Consider the following 17072-nt stretch of genomic DNA (forward strand, 5'->3'; position numbering starts at 1 on the left):
GATATGAATAGGAAGTTTTGAGATAAGAAATTGAAACTATCTATAGTTATATAAAAATACTCTAATTCACTATTGATTAGAGAAATGCAAATTGAAACAACTCTGAGGTACCACCTCATATCCATCAGATTAACTAATATGACAAAAAATGAAAATGATAAATGTTGGAGTGGATGTGAGGAAACTGGGACTATGATAAAATGAAAATTGGGAATGATTAGCTAATCTCAGTAATACAATAATCCAAGACAATCTCAAAAGACTCATGATGAAGTATGGTATTTGCCTCTAGAGAAAAACTGATAGAGCCTGAATGCAAATCAACATATGATTTTAACTATTTATCTGTTTTTGTTTGACTTTTCTTCCATATAATGATGAAAATGGAAATATGGTTTACATGATTATACATATATAGTCTCTATCAGATTGCTTATCTGAAGGAAGGATTGCAATGGACCCACACGAGAGAGACAGCTCAGAGCAGATTATTCAATTTAAAGCATCATTTATTAGCCAGCTGTCAAATGACCCCACTAGACAGGCTAGTAAAGATCAGCCCCAAGCTTTTAGCGAGGTACACTTTTAAATGTGTTTGCCACTTCTCGGTATAGCCTTGAGGTTACAAATTTTGGAAATCACTGACAGAGTTTCTCACTTACAATGGAGAAATGTCAGGATGTGAGTGAGCACACAATGGAACATGTCGACATGTTTTGCAATGTCGACCTGTCTTTGTTAGGCACACACTTCTCTGAAAGTCTGGGGCTTCAACCACTTCTCGGAAAATCTAGGGTCTCATGAACCAGAGATGGGGCCCAGTCTTTTCCATTTCAAATAAAATTTGGAACTTGTTTGTCCATGTGTTTATTAATTTGTTTTTGTTTCAGTTTTCTTACACAAAATGATTAAAATGGAAATATACCTTATATGATTGCACATACACAATCTATATCAGATTGCTTATCATCTCAGGGAGATGAGAAGAGAAGGGAGGGAAGAAGGGATAGAATTTGGAATGAAAAACTTAAAAAAAAAAAGAATATTAAAATGTGTTTTTCTATGTAATTGAGGGGATAAAATAAAATATAATTTTTTTTAAAAGAAGCAGGTGAAAAAGCAAGACATAACTCATAACATTTTCCCCTACACTAGACCCTGCTCCAAAAATCTACATATCTGTTAAAGATGTCATCATCTTTCCAGGCACCATCATTCATATACTTGGGCTCAGATATGTTTGACCCTTTTCTCTGCCCTTCCCTCATATTCTATCACTTGTCAAAGTCCATCAATTCTACCTGTCAAACACCTTATGTAACTTTCCCTTTCTCTTTCCTTTTATGACCACAAAGTTCATTCAGGTCCTTCTCCTCTTACATCTGGACTTTTCCTCCTTTCTTCACCCATCTTCAATTAATGTCCTGTATAGTTTCCAAAATAATTCTTCTGAAATGAAAATCTGGTTGTAATTGTTCAGAATTCTAAATTCTTCAGAAGCCTTTAATGGCTGCATACTATCCAAGAATAAAGTATGTATTCCCTAGCCTTAGGTTTAAGGGAGTTTCAGAATCTGACTCTAAACCTAGATCAATACACATGTACTTTTCTTGTCCAATTACCTGATGATAGATTTCTCAATATGGGATTCTCTTACCTAAATAAGAATCTCTACTAAAATATCTCTAAAGAACAGCCATTCAGCCTTTGCTTGGAACCTCCAGGAGGGGGTTGCCTTCTGGAAAATATGTCACAGTTTGGGACAGCCAAATTCTTACAAGGTTTTCCTTATATCAACCTAGAAAGAAATGGTAAATTCCTTGTGTTTTGCACCAACTTTAAGCTTGTTGGGTTTTTTTTCAATAAATTAAATGTTTCCCTGAAAATAATAGTGGACATCACTAAGAAAATATGTCTAGTAATCATTTACAATTAAATCAATTTCTAAGAATGAAATGCCATATTTTTCTCTTTATTCCATGTTAATGACTACCCATTTATCTACCTTTCTATTTCTATCCCAAACCCAGAGTAACAATGTACCATTATACCAAACTTGAATATTGAAGGAAAACAGATCATCAGAACTGGTCAAGTCTAAGGATATGAGTCTGATGCTGTGCCTCCAGCCCTTAGTCATCAAAAGAAGGCATGCTTTGTCATCAGTCTTCAAAAGTAACTCTTTATTCAGAGTTCTGAATTTTTTTTCAGTTTTGTGCCCTCACATTATTTTTGTGGTCATCACATAACATGTTTTCCTGATTTTGCTAGCTTCTTGATGTATTAGTTCAAATAAATCCCACCATATTTTCTGAATCTGTGATCTTTTTTATGATAAAGCTTGTTTACTTATTTATTACACAATTTTTTCAATCACTTCTTAATTGAAAGACACCTATTAGAAACAAAAGTTTCCAGTTCTTTTTTTACACAAAAAGAGTACCATCTATATTCTTGTGTATGAGTTTTTTCCTCTGTTCTTAGTCTTCTTCTTGGAAAATATATCTAACAACATCAATGCTAGACCAGTGGGTATGTGCAATATGGAGATTTTTGCAGTATAGTTCCAATGTGTTTCCCAGAATGTGTGGACCACTTCACAGTTCTATCAAGAACTTTTCAGCATGTTTAGTCTCTTTCAATAATTGATATTTTCTATTTTCATATTTTCCAATCTGATCATTATAAATAGAACATTGAAATTATTATAATTTAAATTTCTCAACTTATAAGCAATTTGGATAATTCATTTCATATGATTGTTGATAGCTTGTATTTCTTCATTTGAGATTGGCCTGTTCATGGCATTTGACCATAAATCTATTAAGTAATGGTTTTCATTCTTATAATATACTTTTATCAACTCTTTATATCTTGCAAATTAGCTCTTTATTAGAAAATCTTGCTCTGAAATTTTTTTCTAAATTTTAAGCATTTTTCTTATGCAGAAGCTTTTCAACTTTATGTAATTGAAACTGCATCTTTATCTCTTGTACTACTAGTAAGAATTTTCTTCATATAACAATAGTTTTGAAATCTATGACCAGTTATTTTTGCCTAAGAGAGAATAAGGCTGGTGAAATGCACAGCCCTGTCTCACTTAAATCCAACTCACTTACGCGTTATGACATCACCCACCTGATATCTTTGATCTTCTTTGAGAACAAAGGACAAACAACAACAAACAATGACCTTTTTGATATAGCTAATGTATTCATTTAGAGGCTACTTGATGAAAGCTATGAATCTAAATCTCATTTCTGCCAGAATGACAAAAACTGCTCAGAAACCTGGAAAACAAATAGGAAGTTCTCACTCCAGTAAGTTTACTCCACTCATGTTATCAAGAACTATGTGACTACGTTGGATTCCTCCCAGGTCTTGTTTATTTAACCTGTCACATTGATCAACTCTTCTATACTTTAGCCAATACCAAATTGCTTTGGTGACTACTGTATTTTATTCGTTTTAAATCCACTATGGCCCTGCCACTCTTGATTCCTAGAGAGATGGGCTGAGCACTTCCATAATATTCTCAACAGGCCCTAATCAATCAGTGCTGAAGCTATTGACCATTTACTTCAAGTTGAAATCAATCACTCACTAACTGAAGGTTCAACTGAAGAAGAGATTTTGACTGTCATTAGGCTACTTTCATGTGGGAAAGCACCGGACACTGATTCTATTCCAGTGAGATTTACAAGGTGGGAGTCCATTGCTCATATAAAAGCTGATGGAACATTTTCAGATTACATGGCAAGAGGAAGTTATACCGCAGGAGTTCAAGGATGCTTCCATTGTCCATCTTTATAAAAGTAAAGGGAATAGATTGTTCTGTAACAATCACTCTTCGTCATTGTTGGCAAGATTCTTGCCAGAGTCCTCCTTAATAGACTGACCCAAGGGGCCAAGGAACAATCAATATGGCGTTTGCTGCCTAACAACTCCAGGAAAAATTCCAGGAGCAGAACAGAGGTCTATATACAACATTTGTGGATCTGACCAAGGCCTTTAATACTGTCATTCATGAGGACTTATGGAAAATTATATCAAAAGTAGGTTGTCCAGAGAAGTTCATCAGTATATCAGTTTCACGATGGCCTGCTTACCTTGCCATTCACCAATGGAGTGAAATAAGGAGGGTGTGTTTGCTCCCATGCTTTTCAGTCTGTGTTTTCAGCCATATTGTCAAACACTTTCAATGAGGACAAACATGGAATCAAAGTCAGCTACTGCACTGAGGGTGAATTCTTCAACTTGAAAAAGCTACAAGCCAAAACTAGAGGGAAAGTCGGCACATAAATTTGTGTTTGCAGATGTTTGGGAACTCAATGCAGCAACAAAGTGTGGGTCGATTCTCTCAGGCTTATGCTAATTTTCCACCTAACAATTAACACAAGAAAACACAGGTTCTCCAACAGCCAGAACCAAGCCATCTCTATGTGGAACCATCAGGTAGTCAATGGTGAAGTTTTGAATGCTGTGGGTAAGTTCACTTACCTTGTCAGTATGCTTTTCAGGGATGAACACATTGATAATGAGATCTACAGATGCATAGTTACAGCTAGCTCAGTGTTTGGGAGGCTCTGAAGGAAAGTGCGGGAGAGGAGAGGGATTAGACTGACTGCCAGACTGAAGGTCTATAGAGCCCTTGTGCCGACCTCATTGTTGTATACCTGTGCCCCGCCAGGGAACTGAATCGCTTCCATTTGAACTATCTTAGGAAGATTCTGAAGATCTTCCGGCACTGAGGTCCCTTTTCAAACCAAACTGCCAAGCATTCCAACTCCATTGCAGAGGACACAATTAAATTGCGCTGGCCAGGTTGTTCAAATGCCAGATGTACATTTGCCAAAGAAAATGATTTAATGCAAAGCTCACACAGGACAAGAACTCACAACTTTGCTTGTCCCTTGATCTTATTGGAAAGACCTCCAATGTTTTTCTATTATAAATAATTTTTATTCTTTGTTTTCAATAGATGCTATTTACCATTCATAGACAAATCCATTTATTCCTAAACTTTCTAGTGTGTTTTTCTTTTCAAGTTAATATATGCTGTATCTTACTGTTAAAACTGATGAACCAATCACATCCTGAAATACATCCCAAAACTTAAACTCCTAGGAATATTATAGCCAAATTGCAGAGCTACCAGGTCAAAGGGATAATATTGCAAACAACCAGAAAAAAACAATCCAAGTATCATGGAGTCACAGTCAGGATAATACAAGATGTAGCAGCTTCTAAATTAAAGGATCAGAGGGCTTGAAAAAATGATATTCCAGAGAGGCAAATGAGTTAGGATTACAACCAAGAATCACCTATCCACCAAATTGAAGTATAAAATATTCAGTGAAATTGATGATTTCAAGCATTCCCGACAAAGAAACTAGAATTGAATAGAAAATTTGAATTTCAAATAGGAGCTTCAAGAAAAACATAAAAAGGTAAACAGGAAGTGGAAATTATAAGCAACTTAATAAGGTTAAACTATTAATATTCCTACATGGGGAGATGATACTTGTGACATATAAGAACTTTCTCATTATTAGGGCAATTAAAAGTATTTATAGACAGAAGGCACAGGGATGAGTTGAACATGAGTATCTAAAAAGTAAAATTAAGAGTTGAAAGAAGTATGGAGGGTAAAGAGAGAGGTAGAATGGGGTAAATTATCTCAAATAAAAGAAGCATGAAAAACCTTTTTCAATGGAAAGGAAGAGAAGGAAGGCGAGTGGAAATTTAACCTTAACTCTTATCAGCATTTGCTCAAAGAAGAAATAACATAAACATTCAAATGGTTATAGAACTCTATCTTACACTACAGGAAAGCAGGAGGGCAAGGGAGTAAAACAAGGAGGATGGTTGGAGGAAGCACAAATTGAGAGGAGTAGTCAGAAGCAAAACAACTTTTGAGGAGGGTTCAGGGTGAAAGGAAAAATAGAATATAATAAGTAGGGGAATATAAAACAGAATAGAGGAAAATACAGTTAGCAATAGTAATTTGGAAAAAATTTCAAGTAAGTTTCTGGTAAAAGCCTTAATTTTCAAATTTATAGAAAAGAGTCAAAGTTATAAAAATAAAAGCTATTCCCCAATTGAAAAATGATCAAAAGATAGAAGCAGTTTTTAGATGAAGTCATCAGAGATACCTACAACTATTATAAAAAATAAGCCCTGCTTCATGGATTGGAGAATTGCAAAATAGAACAATTAGATTGGCTAATTGGAGAGAAGAGAAAAAAATGACAGATGAGATGTGGAAAAATGAGACAATAATGCACTGTCTATGGAGTACTGAAGCGATTCAAACATTTTGTAGTGTAATTTGGAACTATGCCCAAAAGGCTATGGAACCCTGCATACACTTTAACCAAGGAATAGCGCTCCTATGTCTATATCCTTCCCCTGTATCCTCTCTCACTTCCCTCCCAAAAAAGGTAAAGGATTATATGTGCAAAAATGTTTGTAGCAGCTTTTTTTGGTTGCAAAGAATTGGAAACACACACACACACACACACACACACACACACACACACACATTCTCATATTCTAATAGAAGACAAAATTTTCTATATTTTGATTTTATTTTAATTTAAACAGAGGGGAGTACTATATTTTCTCAACTTTCTCTGAAAATTATGTAGCAATTTAATTTTTTTTCCTTATTGCTATAATTTCTTTGTTTCACTACATTAAATCACTACCTTATTCTACTTATAAATCCTATGTAGCTATTACCAAAGTGTTTCAAAGTTCTGCTTTAGTCAATTTGTAATTATTGTATGCTATAGTATCATGTATAACACTGTCACAATAATTATCTCACTTTGAGCATAGGGAGCAATATAATGATCTCTAACTCTACACAGTTCTCTCTTTAGTTGAGAGAGGTTATTTTAGATAAAAAGTTATGAGCTCAGTCTCAATCACTCTGAGTCCCCAGTTAAGAAAATTCCTAATATTTAGAAATTGCCCACATAGCTGCTTTCTTACATTCCATGATCTCCAAAAAATCATCATTCAACAAGATGAAATCAACTCAAAAATTCTCACCTCCTCAGAAACCCCTGTTCCTCAGACCCCTCTCTCCTTCTGATTGAAGAGGGTAAAATGTGAGTATTAGAGACCTCTAGAGCTCTCTTGAAATTCACTTGAATCATTCCCACCAAACTACTTTCCTGATCTTCATGATCCCTAGAAACTCATCATTATTCAAAATAACATCAACTCTGAAACTGTCACTTCCTCGTTTCATTTTCTTCCCTGGCTGCAGGAGTTTTTCACTTGCCCTCTCATGTGTTGTTTTTCCCCATTAGATTGTGAGAGACTTGAGGGCAGGGACTTTCACCTGCCTTTCTTTACCATTTCCACACTGAACTATGGACTTTACTGACCCCAAATGAATTCCTGGTACATAATAGGTGCTTAATGTTTCCTAATTCTGTGCTTGGACTCACTGCTTAATTTTATTTTTATATTACTCCACAGTTAGTCTCTGGCTTCTTGGTGGTTGAGCAAAATTTCTTTTCCTGGAAACAGATAATAAAACGGCAGATTAGATTACACTGTTGTAGATGAACTCATACAGGGGAAAAAGTTGTGGAAAGAGTCCATTTTTTATGGGGATGAAGTCCAAGTCTTCTAAGAACTCACGAAGCAAATCACTATCTTTGCTATCTCCTTTCTCTCCCCTAAATCAGCCCTCCTTTTGTTCCTCGGAGGTGTGTTGGAAATCATGCTTGCTCCAGTCTCTCTCACTCTCATTTCAGACTCCAGAAATTTTACCTCCAATTATGGAATAGTTACTTCCAACTAGAGGAATGCCTCAGGATATGATCAACTTTCTCACACAACCTTGATTAATTCAAGAGGTACACAGCTTCTGTTCACACTCAGTTTTGATGAATTGAATGAATCAATCAGGAAAAAGTAACAAAGATAACACCTTCTGAATGAGTGAAATAATCAATGGGGCCCCATCCTTATACTCTCAATGTCAAGATGGACTCCTACATATCACATTAGGCCTTCATGTCCTCATCTGTCAAATGAGGAGGTAGGATTAGATGAACTTTAAGGTCCTCCCTCTCCTAATCTTTGATTCCATGATGCAGTGATAAGCTATTTTCTTATTCCAGCAGAAGTCTCACTGAATAGGGTTGGGTTGGAGAAGGGGAGGGAAGGTTTTCCAAATAGAAACATTTTTAAACTAGATCTGATGTTTCTCTGAGTAGTTCTGTCGAAGCAGCAAAGTGTTTTGTTTGTACTCTTTCCTCACTCCTTCTCTCTCTTCTTCCCTCTCTCCTTCCCGTTCTCTTTCTCTCCTTCTCTCTCTCTCTCTCTCTCTCTCGACTCAAACTTGTGAAATGAGCCTTTGGGGGAGATGAAATAGTTTCTGTATCACAGAGACATCATTGATGCTGAGAAAAATGCACAATGACACACTTCTTTCTTTACTTTCTCCTTTCCCTCTCCCTCCTTATCTCCCTTTATCCTTTTTTCTTTTCCTATTTTCTCCTTTCTTCCTTTTTCATTATATCCTTCCTCACTTTCTCTTTTCCTTCCTTCTGCTATTCCATCCTCCCTCCTTTTGTGCTTCCTTCCTTTCCCTCTTTTCCCCTTCTTCTATTATATCTTTCCTCCCTTTCTCCTTTCCCCATCCCTTCAATGCATCCTTCCTTCTTCCCTCTTTATTTTTTCTCTTCTCCTTTCTTCCTATTCTCCCTTCATTATAGCTTTCCTTCTTTCTTCCTTTCTTTTTCTTCCTTCCTTTTTCCATTCCATCCCTTTTTCTTTCCTTCTTCCTCCTCTTCCACTATTTCATTTTTCTTCCTTTTTTATTTTAACCCTTTCTCCCTTCTTTCCTCCATACATTCTTTCCCACTTCTACCCCCAGAGACTTGAAAATGGTGAGACCTCTTGTACAACCAAAAAAGTGGTTGGAGAGGCCAAGTGAGATGTTTTCTGGGGATTCTACAGTGAGAAATCAAATTTTTTCTGGAAATGGCGCTCATGTTTCTCCTTGTGATTTCTCTTGCTGCTTTACCCCTAAATCTGACATTTGCTTTCAGAGCAAAGTGGGACTGGCTGGTGATGTCAGATTCAGACAGAAAAGAGAAGCAATTGAGGAAGGAGGGAGGAGAAAGAGAAGAGGCTAAATCAGAGGAAAGAAGAAAGATGAGAGAAGGAAAGGAGAGAAAGAGAGAGGATGGACAAGGAAAGAGCCATGGAGGACTCCAGGCCCCACCAGCACTCCTCTGACACTTCTTGGAGCTGATTACTTTATGATTATTTAATGACCTAATCATCCTTTCAGTGTTTGATGGGCCATCCAATCAGTGTTTGATGGGCCTGGAAATTCCCCAAATTTGATAAGCTCTTTTCTTCCCTGAACCACAGGCAGCAAGGGAAAAGATGCTGAGCCCCCTCACAGCCTAGAAGATTTATGTGTCTTTTGAGTTTATGGAGTAGAACTAAAAAGGATAACTCTCCTGTCAGTCACTGAGAACCCAGAAAAATCAATCATTCAACCAACAAGTACCTACTAATCAACTGCTCTGTGCCAGGAACTGTGCTCAGTGATAGGGATACCAAGACAAGGATGAGTCAGCCTCTGGCCTCCAGGTTTGGAAATGCTCTTATTTTTTATTTTTTGATTTCAGATCCAAATTTTTTCCCTCCCTCTATCCTTATACACCCATTTAATAGGCAAGAGTATGACACCCCTAATACATTTGAAGTCATGTAAAATATATTTCTACATTAGTTCTTCCCTGCCCCCCCCAAAAAAAGACAAGGAAAATAAAGGGAAATATACTTTGATTTGCACTTTGAGGGCTTCAGTCCTCAAGCTGGAGGTTACTAAGTCTTTTACAATTTATATTCCTCTCTGTATATTGTTTTTCTAGCTCTTCCCACTTCAATTTGCATCAATTCATATGTGTCTTCCCAGGTTTTTCTGAAACCATCTCTATCATTATTTGTCACAGTAATAATTCCCCAACTGTCAAGCATCCCCTCAGTCTCCAATTCTTCACTACCACAAAAAAAAAGAACTACTGCAAATATTATTGAATGGATGGATCCTTTTCTTTTTCTTTGATTTCCTTGGATTATAGACCCCATAATGATACAGTTGTGTCATAGGGAATGCACAATTTTATAGCCCTTTGGAAATAAGTAACTGACATTTTAATGAGGGAAAACATGAAAAGGTTTAAGCATTTAGAAAACACATATTAAAAAGACATATTCTGGAAATCTTGTATGCCTTTAACAACTGGGAGTGAAAGGGAAGACAGAAAAAGATTCATTTAGAAAATGACTTCTAAAAGGTGAGATGAGGAGTTAATTGTGCCAGACACAGGGAATAGTTTGTGACTTATGGAGTGCAGAGCAGGATAAAGCAGGCACACCTCTGGAAAAACCATGGATCCCAAGTAGGAGACACAGACCAGACTTTATGTTGGGAATGGAAGAGGCAGTGGCTGTGGCTGTGACTCACAACCTTGGATGTCCCCTCCCTTGGCCCTCATTCATCCCTCATCCAGGAAAATATCTTCCCATAAAGGCCAAAAGGATTTAGACATTTCATGAGAGATGAATTTGACTATCACCCTTTCTCCTCTGTCCTTCCACTGATATAAAGGAAAGTTGTAGAGGGAAGGGAAAAAAAAAAAGGGAATGGAACAGAATCTAGACTCCTGGGTACTAAATCCTCAAGTAAGGCTTCAGCACACAGGACTTCTCTAAGTAAGGTTTTGTCCAGAAAACTTTTTTAAAAGAATCAGGGTACTGTTTAGGGCTCAGGGCCTGAGAACTCTGATATCGGGGCTTTTCATACAATTATGATGGCAGTGGACATTAAGATTACACAGGACTAGGCTAAAAGAACTGGGAATATTTAATCTGAGGAAAGCTGTCACCATGCATCTGGGGAATTGTCCGTCATGTGAAAGAAGGTTTGGATTGATTTAACTTGGTTCTAGTGGGCAAAAACAGGAAGGACATGACAAAAAGATAAAATTAGGCTTGGCACAAAGAAAACTACCTTATAAGCTGTCACAAATGAAATGGACTTCTTCTGGAAATAGGGAGGTCTGCATGATAGTGACCTTCCTACAGAGACCAGATGACAAACCATTGGTTAGACACCATATTTTTAGAACCACATTGGACCAGCTGCCTCAGAGGTCCATCCCAAGACTGAGACCACAGATTTTTCAGTATGAACAATTGTTTCCTCATGGATTGTTGAAATACAAAATACTTCCAACCACATAGAAAATAATCCATCTACTACTGAGATAAATAACCTCAGTGCCCTCTAAATAAGATCATCTTAATGAAGTATTATCGATATTAAACATATATGTATCAAATAGAATAGCATCCATATTCTTAGAGAACTTAAGTGAGTTGCAGTAAGAAATAGACAAAAGAACTATACTAGTGGGGGATCTCAATCTCCTCTTTCAGAATTAGATAAATCTAACCACAAAATAAACAAGAAAAAAATTAAGGAGCTGAATAGAATTTTTTAAAAGTCAGGTATGATAGACTTCCAAAAAAATTGCATGAGGATAGAAAGAAATAAAACTTTTGCTTAGTAAAATATGGCACCTACAGAAAAGTTGACCATGTAATAGGACATAAAAATCTCACAATCAAATGCAGAAAGGCAGATATAGTAAATGCAATTTTCAGATCACGATGCAATAAAAATTACATGTAATAAAAGACCATGAAAAAATAGACCAAAAATTAATTGGAAACTAAATAAACTAATATTAAAGAATGTATAGATCAAACAAATCATAGAAACAATAATTTCATTCAAGAGAATGACATAATGAGACAAGAACAAAAATGTATAGGATGCAGCCAAAGCAGTTCTTAGGAGAAGTTTTATATCTCTAGATGCTTATATGAATAAAATAGAGGCAAATGAATTGGACATGCAGCTGAAAAAACTTAAAAAAAGAGAACAAATTAAAAAAACTCAATTAAATATGAAATAATAAGCTTTGAAAATCAAAGAAAAGATTGATATAATTGAAAGTAAGAAAACTATTAAACTAATAAATAAAACTGAGTTGATTTTATGAAATAATAAATAAAACTGGTTAATCTGATTAGAAAAAGGAAAGAAGAAAACCAAATTATGAGTAAAAATTAAAAGAGTGAACTTACTATTATAAAGAGGAAATTAATGGTTAATTATGCTTATAGTCTTCCTGATATTGAGACAGTCTTGTATTCCTGGTAATAAATTGCTGCAATTGCTTTGCTAATATTTAAGATTTTTGTATCAATATGCATTAGGGAAATTGTTCTATGATATTCCTTCTCTATTTTGACTCTTCCTGGTTTAAATATCAATGCCAAACCATATATAAATTTTATAAAGTATAAGCATAATTGACCATATGAATAATCAAACTAACAGAAATTATATGATTATTTCAATAGATGCAGAAAAAGCATTTGACAAAATACAATACTAGTTCCTAATAAAAATTCTAGAGAACATAGGAATAAATGGAGTTTTTCTTAAAATGATAAATAGCATCTATCTAAAACCATCAGCAAGCATTATAGGTAATAGGGATAAGTTACAAGTATTTCCAATAAGATAAAGAGTGCAACAAGGATGCCCATTATCACCACTATTATTCTGTATTGTACTAGAAATATTAGCTATAGCAATAAGAGAAGAAAAAGAAATTCAAGAAAGTAGAGTAGGCAATGAGGAAACAAAAGTATCATTCTTTGCAGATGATATGATGTTATATTTAGAGAAAAAAGCTACTTGAAACTTTTAACTTTACAAAGTTTCAAAATATAAAATAAACCCATATAAATCTTTGGCATTTTTATATATTACCAAAAAAGCTCAGCAACAAGAAATGGAAGAATTTCATTTAAAATAACTCTAGATAATATAAAATATTTGGGGATCTACCTTTCAAGACAAAGCCAGAAACTTTATGAACACAATTACAACACATTTTTCACCCAAATAAAGTCAAATGTAAACAATTAGGAAAACATCAGTTCAGGGCAGCTAGATGGCACAATGGACAGAGCATGAGCCCTGGAGTCAAGAGGACCTGAGTTCAAATTCAGCCTCAGACTCTTAACGCTTCCTAACTGTGTGACCCTGGACAATTCACTTAACCCCAATTGCTTCATAAAAAATAAGAAAAGGAAAAAAAGAGAAAATATCAATTGTTCATGAGTAGACAGAGATAATATAATAAAAATGAAAATTCTACCTAAATTAATTTACTTATTCAGGGCCAAAAAAAATTACCTTTTAGAGCTAGAAAAAATAATAAAATTCATCTAAAAGAACAATAGTTCAAGAATATCAAGGGAACTAATGGAAAATATGCAAAGAAAGGTGGCCTTGATATACCAGATCTAAAACTATATTATAATGTGGCAGTCATCAAAACCATTTGGTACTGGCTAAGAAACAGAGTGGAGGAGAAGTGAAATGAGTTAGCTATGTAAGATGCAATATTCAATGGCTATAGTAATCTGATGTTTAATAAACATAAAAACTCCAACTTCTGGGATAAGAAGTCACTATTTGACAAAAATTGCTGGGAAAACTGGAAAATAGTATGGCAGAAATTAGGTATAGACCAGCATCTCACATCCTATGTGAATAGTTGAATAAATTATGGAATATTAATAGATAACCCAGATAAGGTTGAAATGATTTAGACATAAAGGCTGATACTATAAGCAAATTAGGAAAACAAGGGATAGTCTACTTGTCAGATCTTTCAGCAATACATTGATCCAAGACAATTCCAACAGACTTGGGGTGGAAAATGCCATCTGCATCCAGAAAGAGAACTATGGAGACTTAATGTGGATCAAAGTATAGTATTTTCACTTTTTTGTGTGTGTGCTTTTTCTTTCTTATGTTTTTTTTCCTTCTGTTCTGATTTTTCTTTCACAACATGACTAATATGGAAACGTGTTTAAAATAATTATACATATATTACCTATATTAGAATGCTTGATATCTTGGGGAGGGGGGAAGTGGAGGAGGGAAGGAGAAAAAAAAATTTGGAATTCAAAAACTTACAAAGATGAATGTTGAAGACTATCTTTACATCTTGAATAAAGAAAATGTTTAAATTTAAAAATAAATCAATGACACCATCTTGGATAAAGTTCTATGTTGTGTACCAGTTGTCTGCTCCAGGACATGAAGAGGGCATTTTCCTTTGAGAGCTCCACAACTTCCAGTGTTGTCTTATAGCCACTGATATTTTTGGAATAAGGGCAGAATGGTTAGAGAATGGAAAGCCTTGTCTTTAAAAGACCATATGATCAGGAATCCCATTTCCTCCTTCTTCTGTGATGTTGTTGTGGTTTGTCCCATTTTTTAAAAGGATCACTGATATCACAGGAGGATGTCTTGACTTGTATCTGAATTACATTTAAGTAACAGTTATACAAAGTCATCAACTTTACTCTTTCTTACAGAATCATCAAAGTCCAGTGGCAAGATAAGTCAGGGTGACTGAAAATGGCCTGTGATGAATAGACTAGCTCGGTGTCTTTGACATCTGACCAAGTTTAAGTGCTTCACAGTGCCTGTTTTAGCTGCCTTTGTAGGTAATTGTTTTCATCTACCCATTCCCCCACGGTAAGCTTCACATTCTTGGAATAGACATTCCCCTAATTCACCAACGGGGTAAAGGTTTATTGGTTACCCTTGACCTGTTTTAGCCCATAAACCGAGATGGTTTGGCAGAGTGTAGCTACATACTACAGTTTTCCAAGGGAGATGAGTGTGCCAGGTAGCTACCAAAGGGGGATAAGCAGTCCTAGTACTAAGGTGCTAGTCCTCCTTGAACATCCCAGACATCACAGCATTTGTGCTGCTGCAATGATGGATTGAAGAGGCAGTTCCCTGCCTCCCCACAGAAGAGTACTCAGCACTTGAGCAGGATTAGAAGAGAGAGAACTTGGCCATGCTGACTCTCCCATCTCCTAATTAGGTTCTGTTCTAGTCAAAATCTGTGTGTGTGCCCAGTGTCCTTGACCAGAAAGCTACCTTTCCCCACACATGGCCAACTTCTCAAGCACTTTTCCTCATTCTCCTAATCTCCTAATGTAGACAGACAGTGGCCATGGTTAAAGCTTGGCTTTATGACTGCAGAAGAAGCAACCATGGAGAGGAGAAGTCATCTGCAATATCTGTATAGATGTCATCTGGAAGAGAAATTGATTTTTTTTCTTTCATGTCCTCAAAGACACAGCCAAGAGCAATGAGAGGATAGGGGGAACTAGCTGAGTCTGCTTTGATCTCAGTTTGGGGACTCAACACTAATAGTGCCCCCCAAATGAACAGTTTGCCTACAGATCTGACAGGAAGCCCATTCTCAGAGGGCTCCAAGAAGACCCAAGATGACTGCACCTGCCTGAGATGTTTCAGAGTTTTATTTCTACATAGAGCTTAAACTCTGTGACTTCTAAGGTTCCCACTGAAGACCCTGAACGATGAACCAGATAAAATTCAGGAAGAAAAACCATGGGCAAAAAGGGAAATCTACGTCATTTGTATAAGATGGGGGCTGCACGATGAGAAAAAGAAGTTACGAGGTTAAGTGGCCTGCAAACTAACAATGAGTCAGCTGTAACACAGAAGTCCAAGAGGCTTGTGTACTCTCAGGCTGACTTAAGGAGTCAGAGCTGCTTAGAACAATGAGGTAAGAAGCCCACTCTTCTCTGTCTTGTGCACAGACCCCTGGGAGTCCGTTGCACGGTTGTAGGTACCACATTTCAAGAAGGATATTGACAAGTTGGAATGGGTCTCCAGAATGGGAGAGTGATCATGATGAGGAAGGGTCTGTAATCCTCATATTATGAGAACCAATTGAAGTAACTGAAGATGTTTAGCCTGGAGAAGAAAAAACTTAGGTGACTCTGAAAGCTCTATTCAGAAATCTGAAAATAGAAGGGTCAATTTGAGTGTATTTGATTCTAGGAGGCAGACCTAGATATTGTACAAAGAGACGCAGTGAAGTCTAATGCCAGGGAAATCTTCCCAACAATTAGAATTGTCCCAAGTGAAGAAGGTTTGTTGGAGTAGGGCAGCCCATCCTAAGAGTTCTTCAGGATAGCAAATGTGGGCTCAGTTATATTTGCCTCATCTTTTGTGAGGAACAATTAAGAGGAGATCCATCTGCATATAGAGTTTAAACTAAGAAGCCCCCAACTTCCAACCCAATCATTCAACAAGCACCGATAAGTACCTACTGTGTTCCAGGGTTACCAAGATGTGATGATGGTAGCTTCTAATCTGTGTTTGGCCTTTAGAGCTAATGCTAAACAATTGGAGAGTCATAGCTCATCAGTCCCAATTGCTCCTCAGGAACTCAGAATTACCAACTGGGGTTGGTTATGTTTGCCATGTGTTAGAGGAGTCACCTGGAGTTTGCAGGAGATAAGGCTCTTTGGGATGTCTCAAGCTTTAGATTTACACTGTAGATTGGGGAGGTGGCCATTCAACTATCTCCTGAGCACCTACAAAGTACCATTAGACCAGAATTATTCAATTAGGAAAATCAAGATTATAGTGTCTGAGTCTGGAAGTATTTCTAGAAAATCCTGACCATATCCAGAATGAAAAGTTGTCATCCTGGCAGATCTCTGAGCAGAACACACTATTTGAGCTGGTTTGTTTGCCTGTAATATTCCTGTTTGCAGTCTAGCCCTCTATTTCTACTGATTACATGAAACATGTAAATTTATGGTGATTTTTCATTCACAGCCAATGGAAATTTTCCAATTAGCATCTCGGGGCCCAAGAAAGATTCCAATTTTCCCCCTTCTTTAGCATCAAAGTCTAAATTAGGAATATAATTTATCTTCCCAGAAAACTTATTACTGGTGAAGTTGCTTTAGATCAAAGTTTCTTAAGCTAATAGCAGAAAGACAAATGGACTGATAGATATATAGGCAGAAATACAAATAAATACAGAAAGAGATGGATAGGTAGAGAAATTATATATCAATATAATTTGTTTCCTCATAAT

Source organism: Antechinus flavipes, chromosome 1 (assembly GCF_016432865.1).
Source record: "Antechinus flavipes isolate AdamAnt ecotype Samford, QLD, Australia chromosome 1, AdamAnt_v2, whole genome shotgun sequence".
Lineage (NCBI taxonomy): Eukaryota > Metazoa > Chordata > Mammalia > Dasyuromorphia > Dasyuridae > Antechinus > Antechinus flavipes.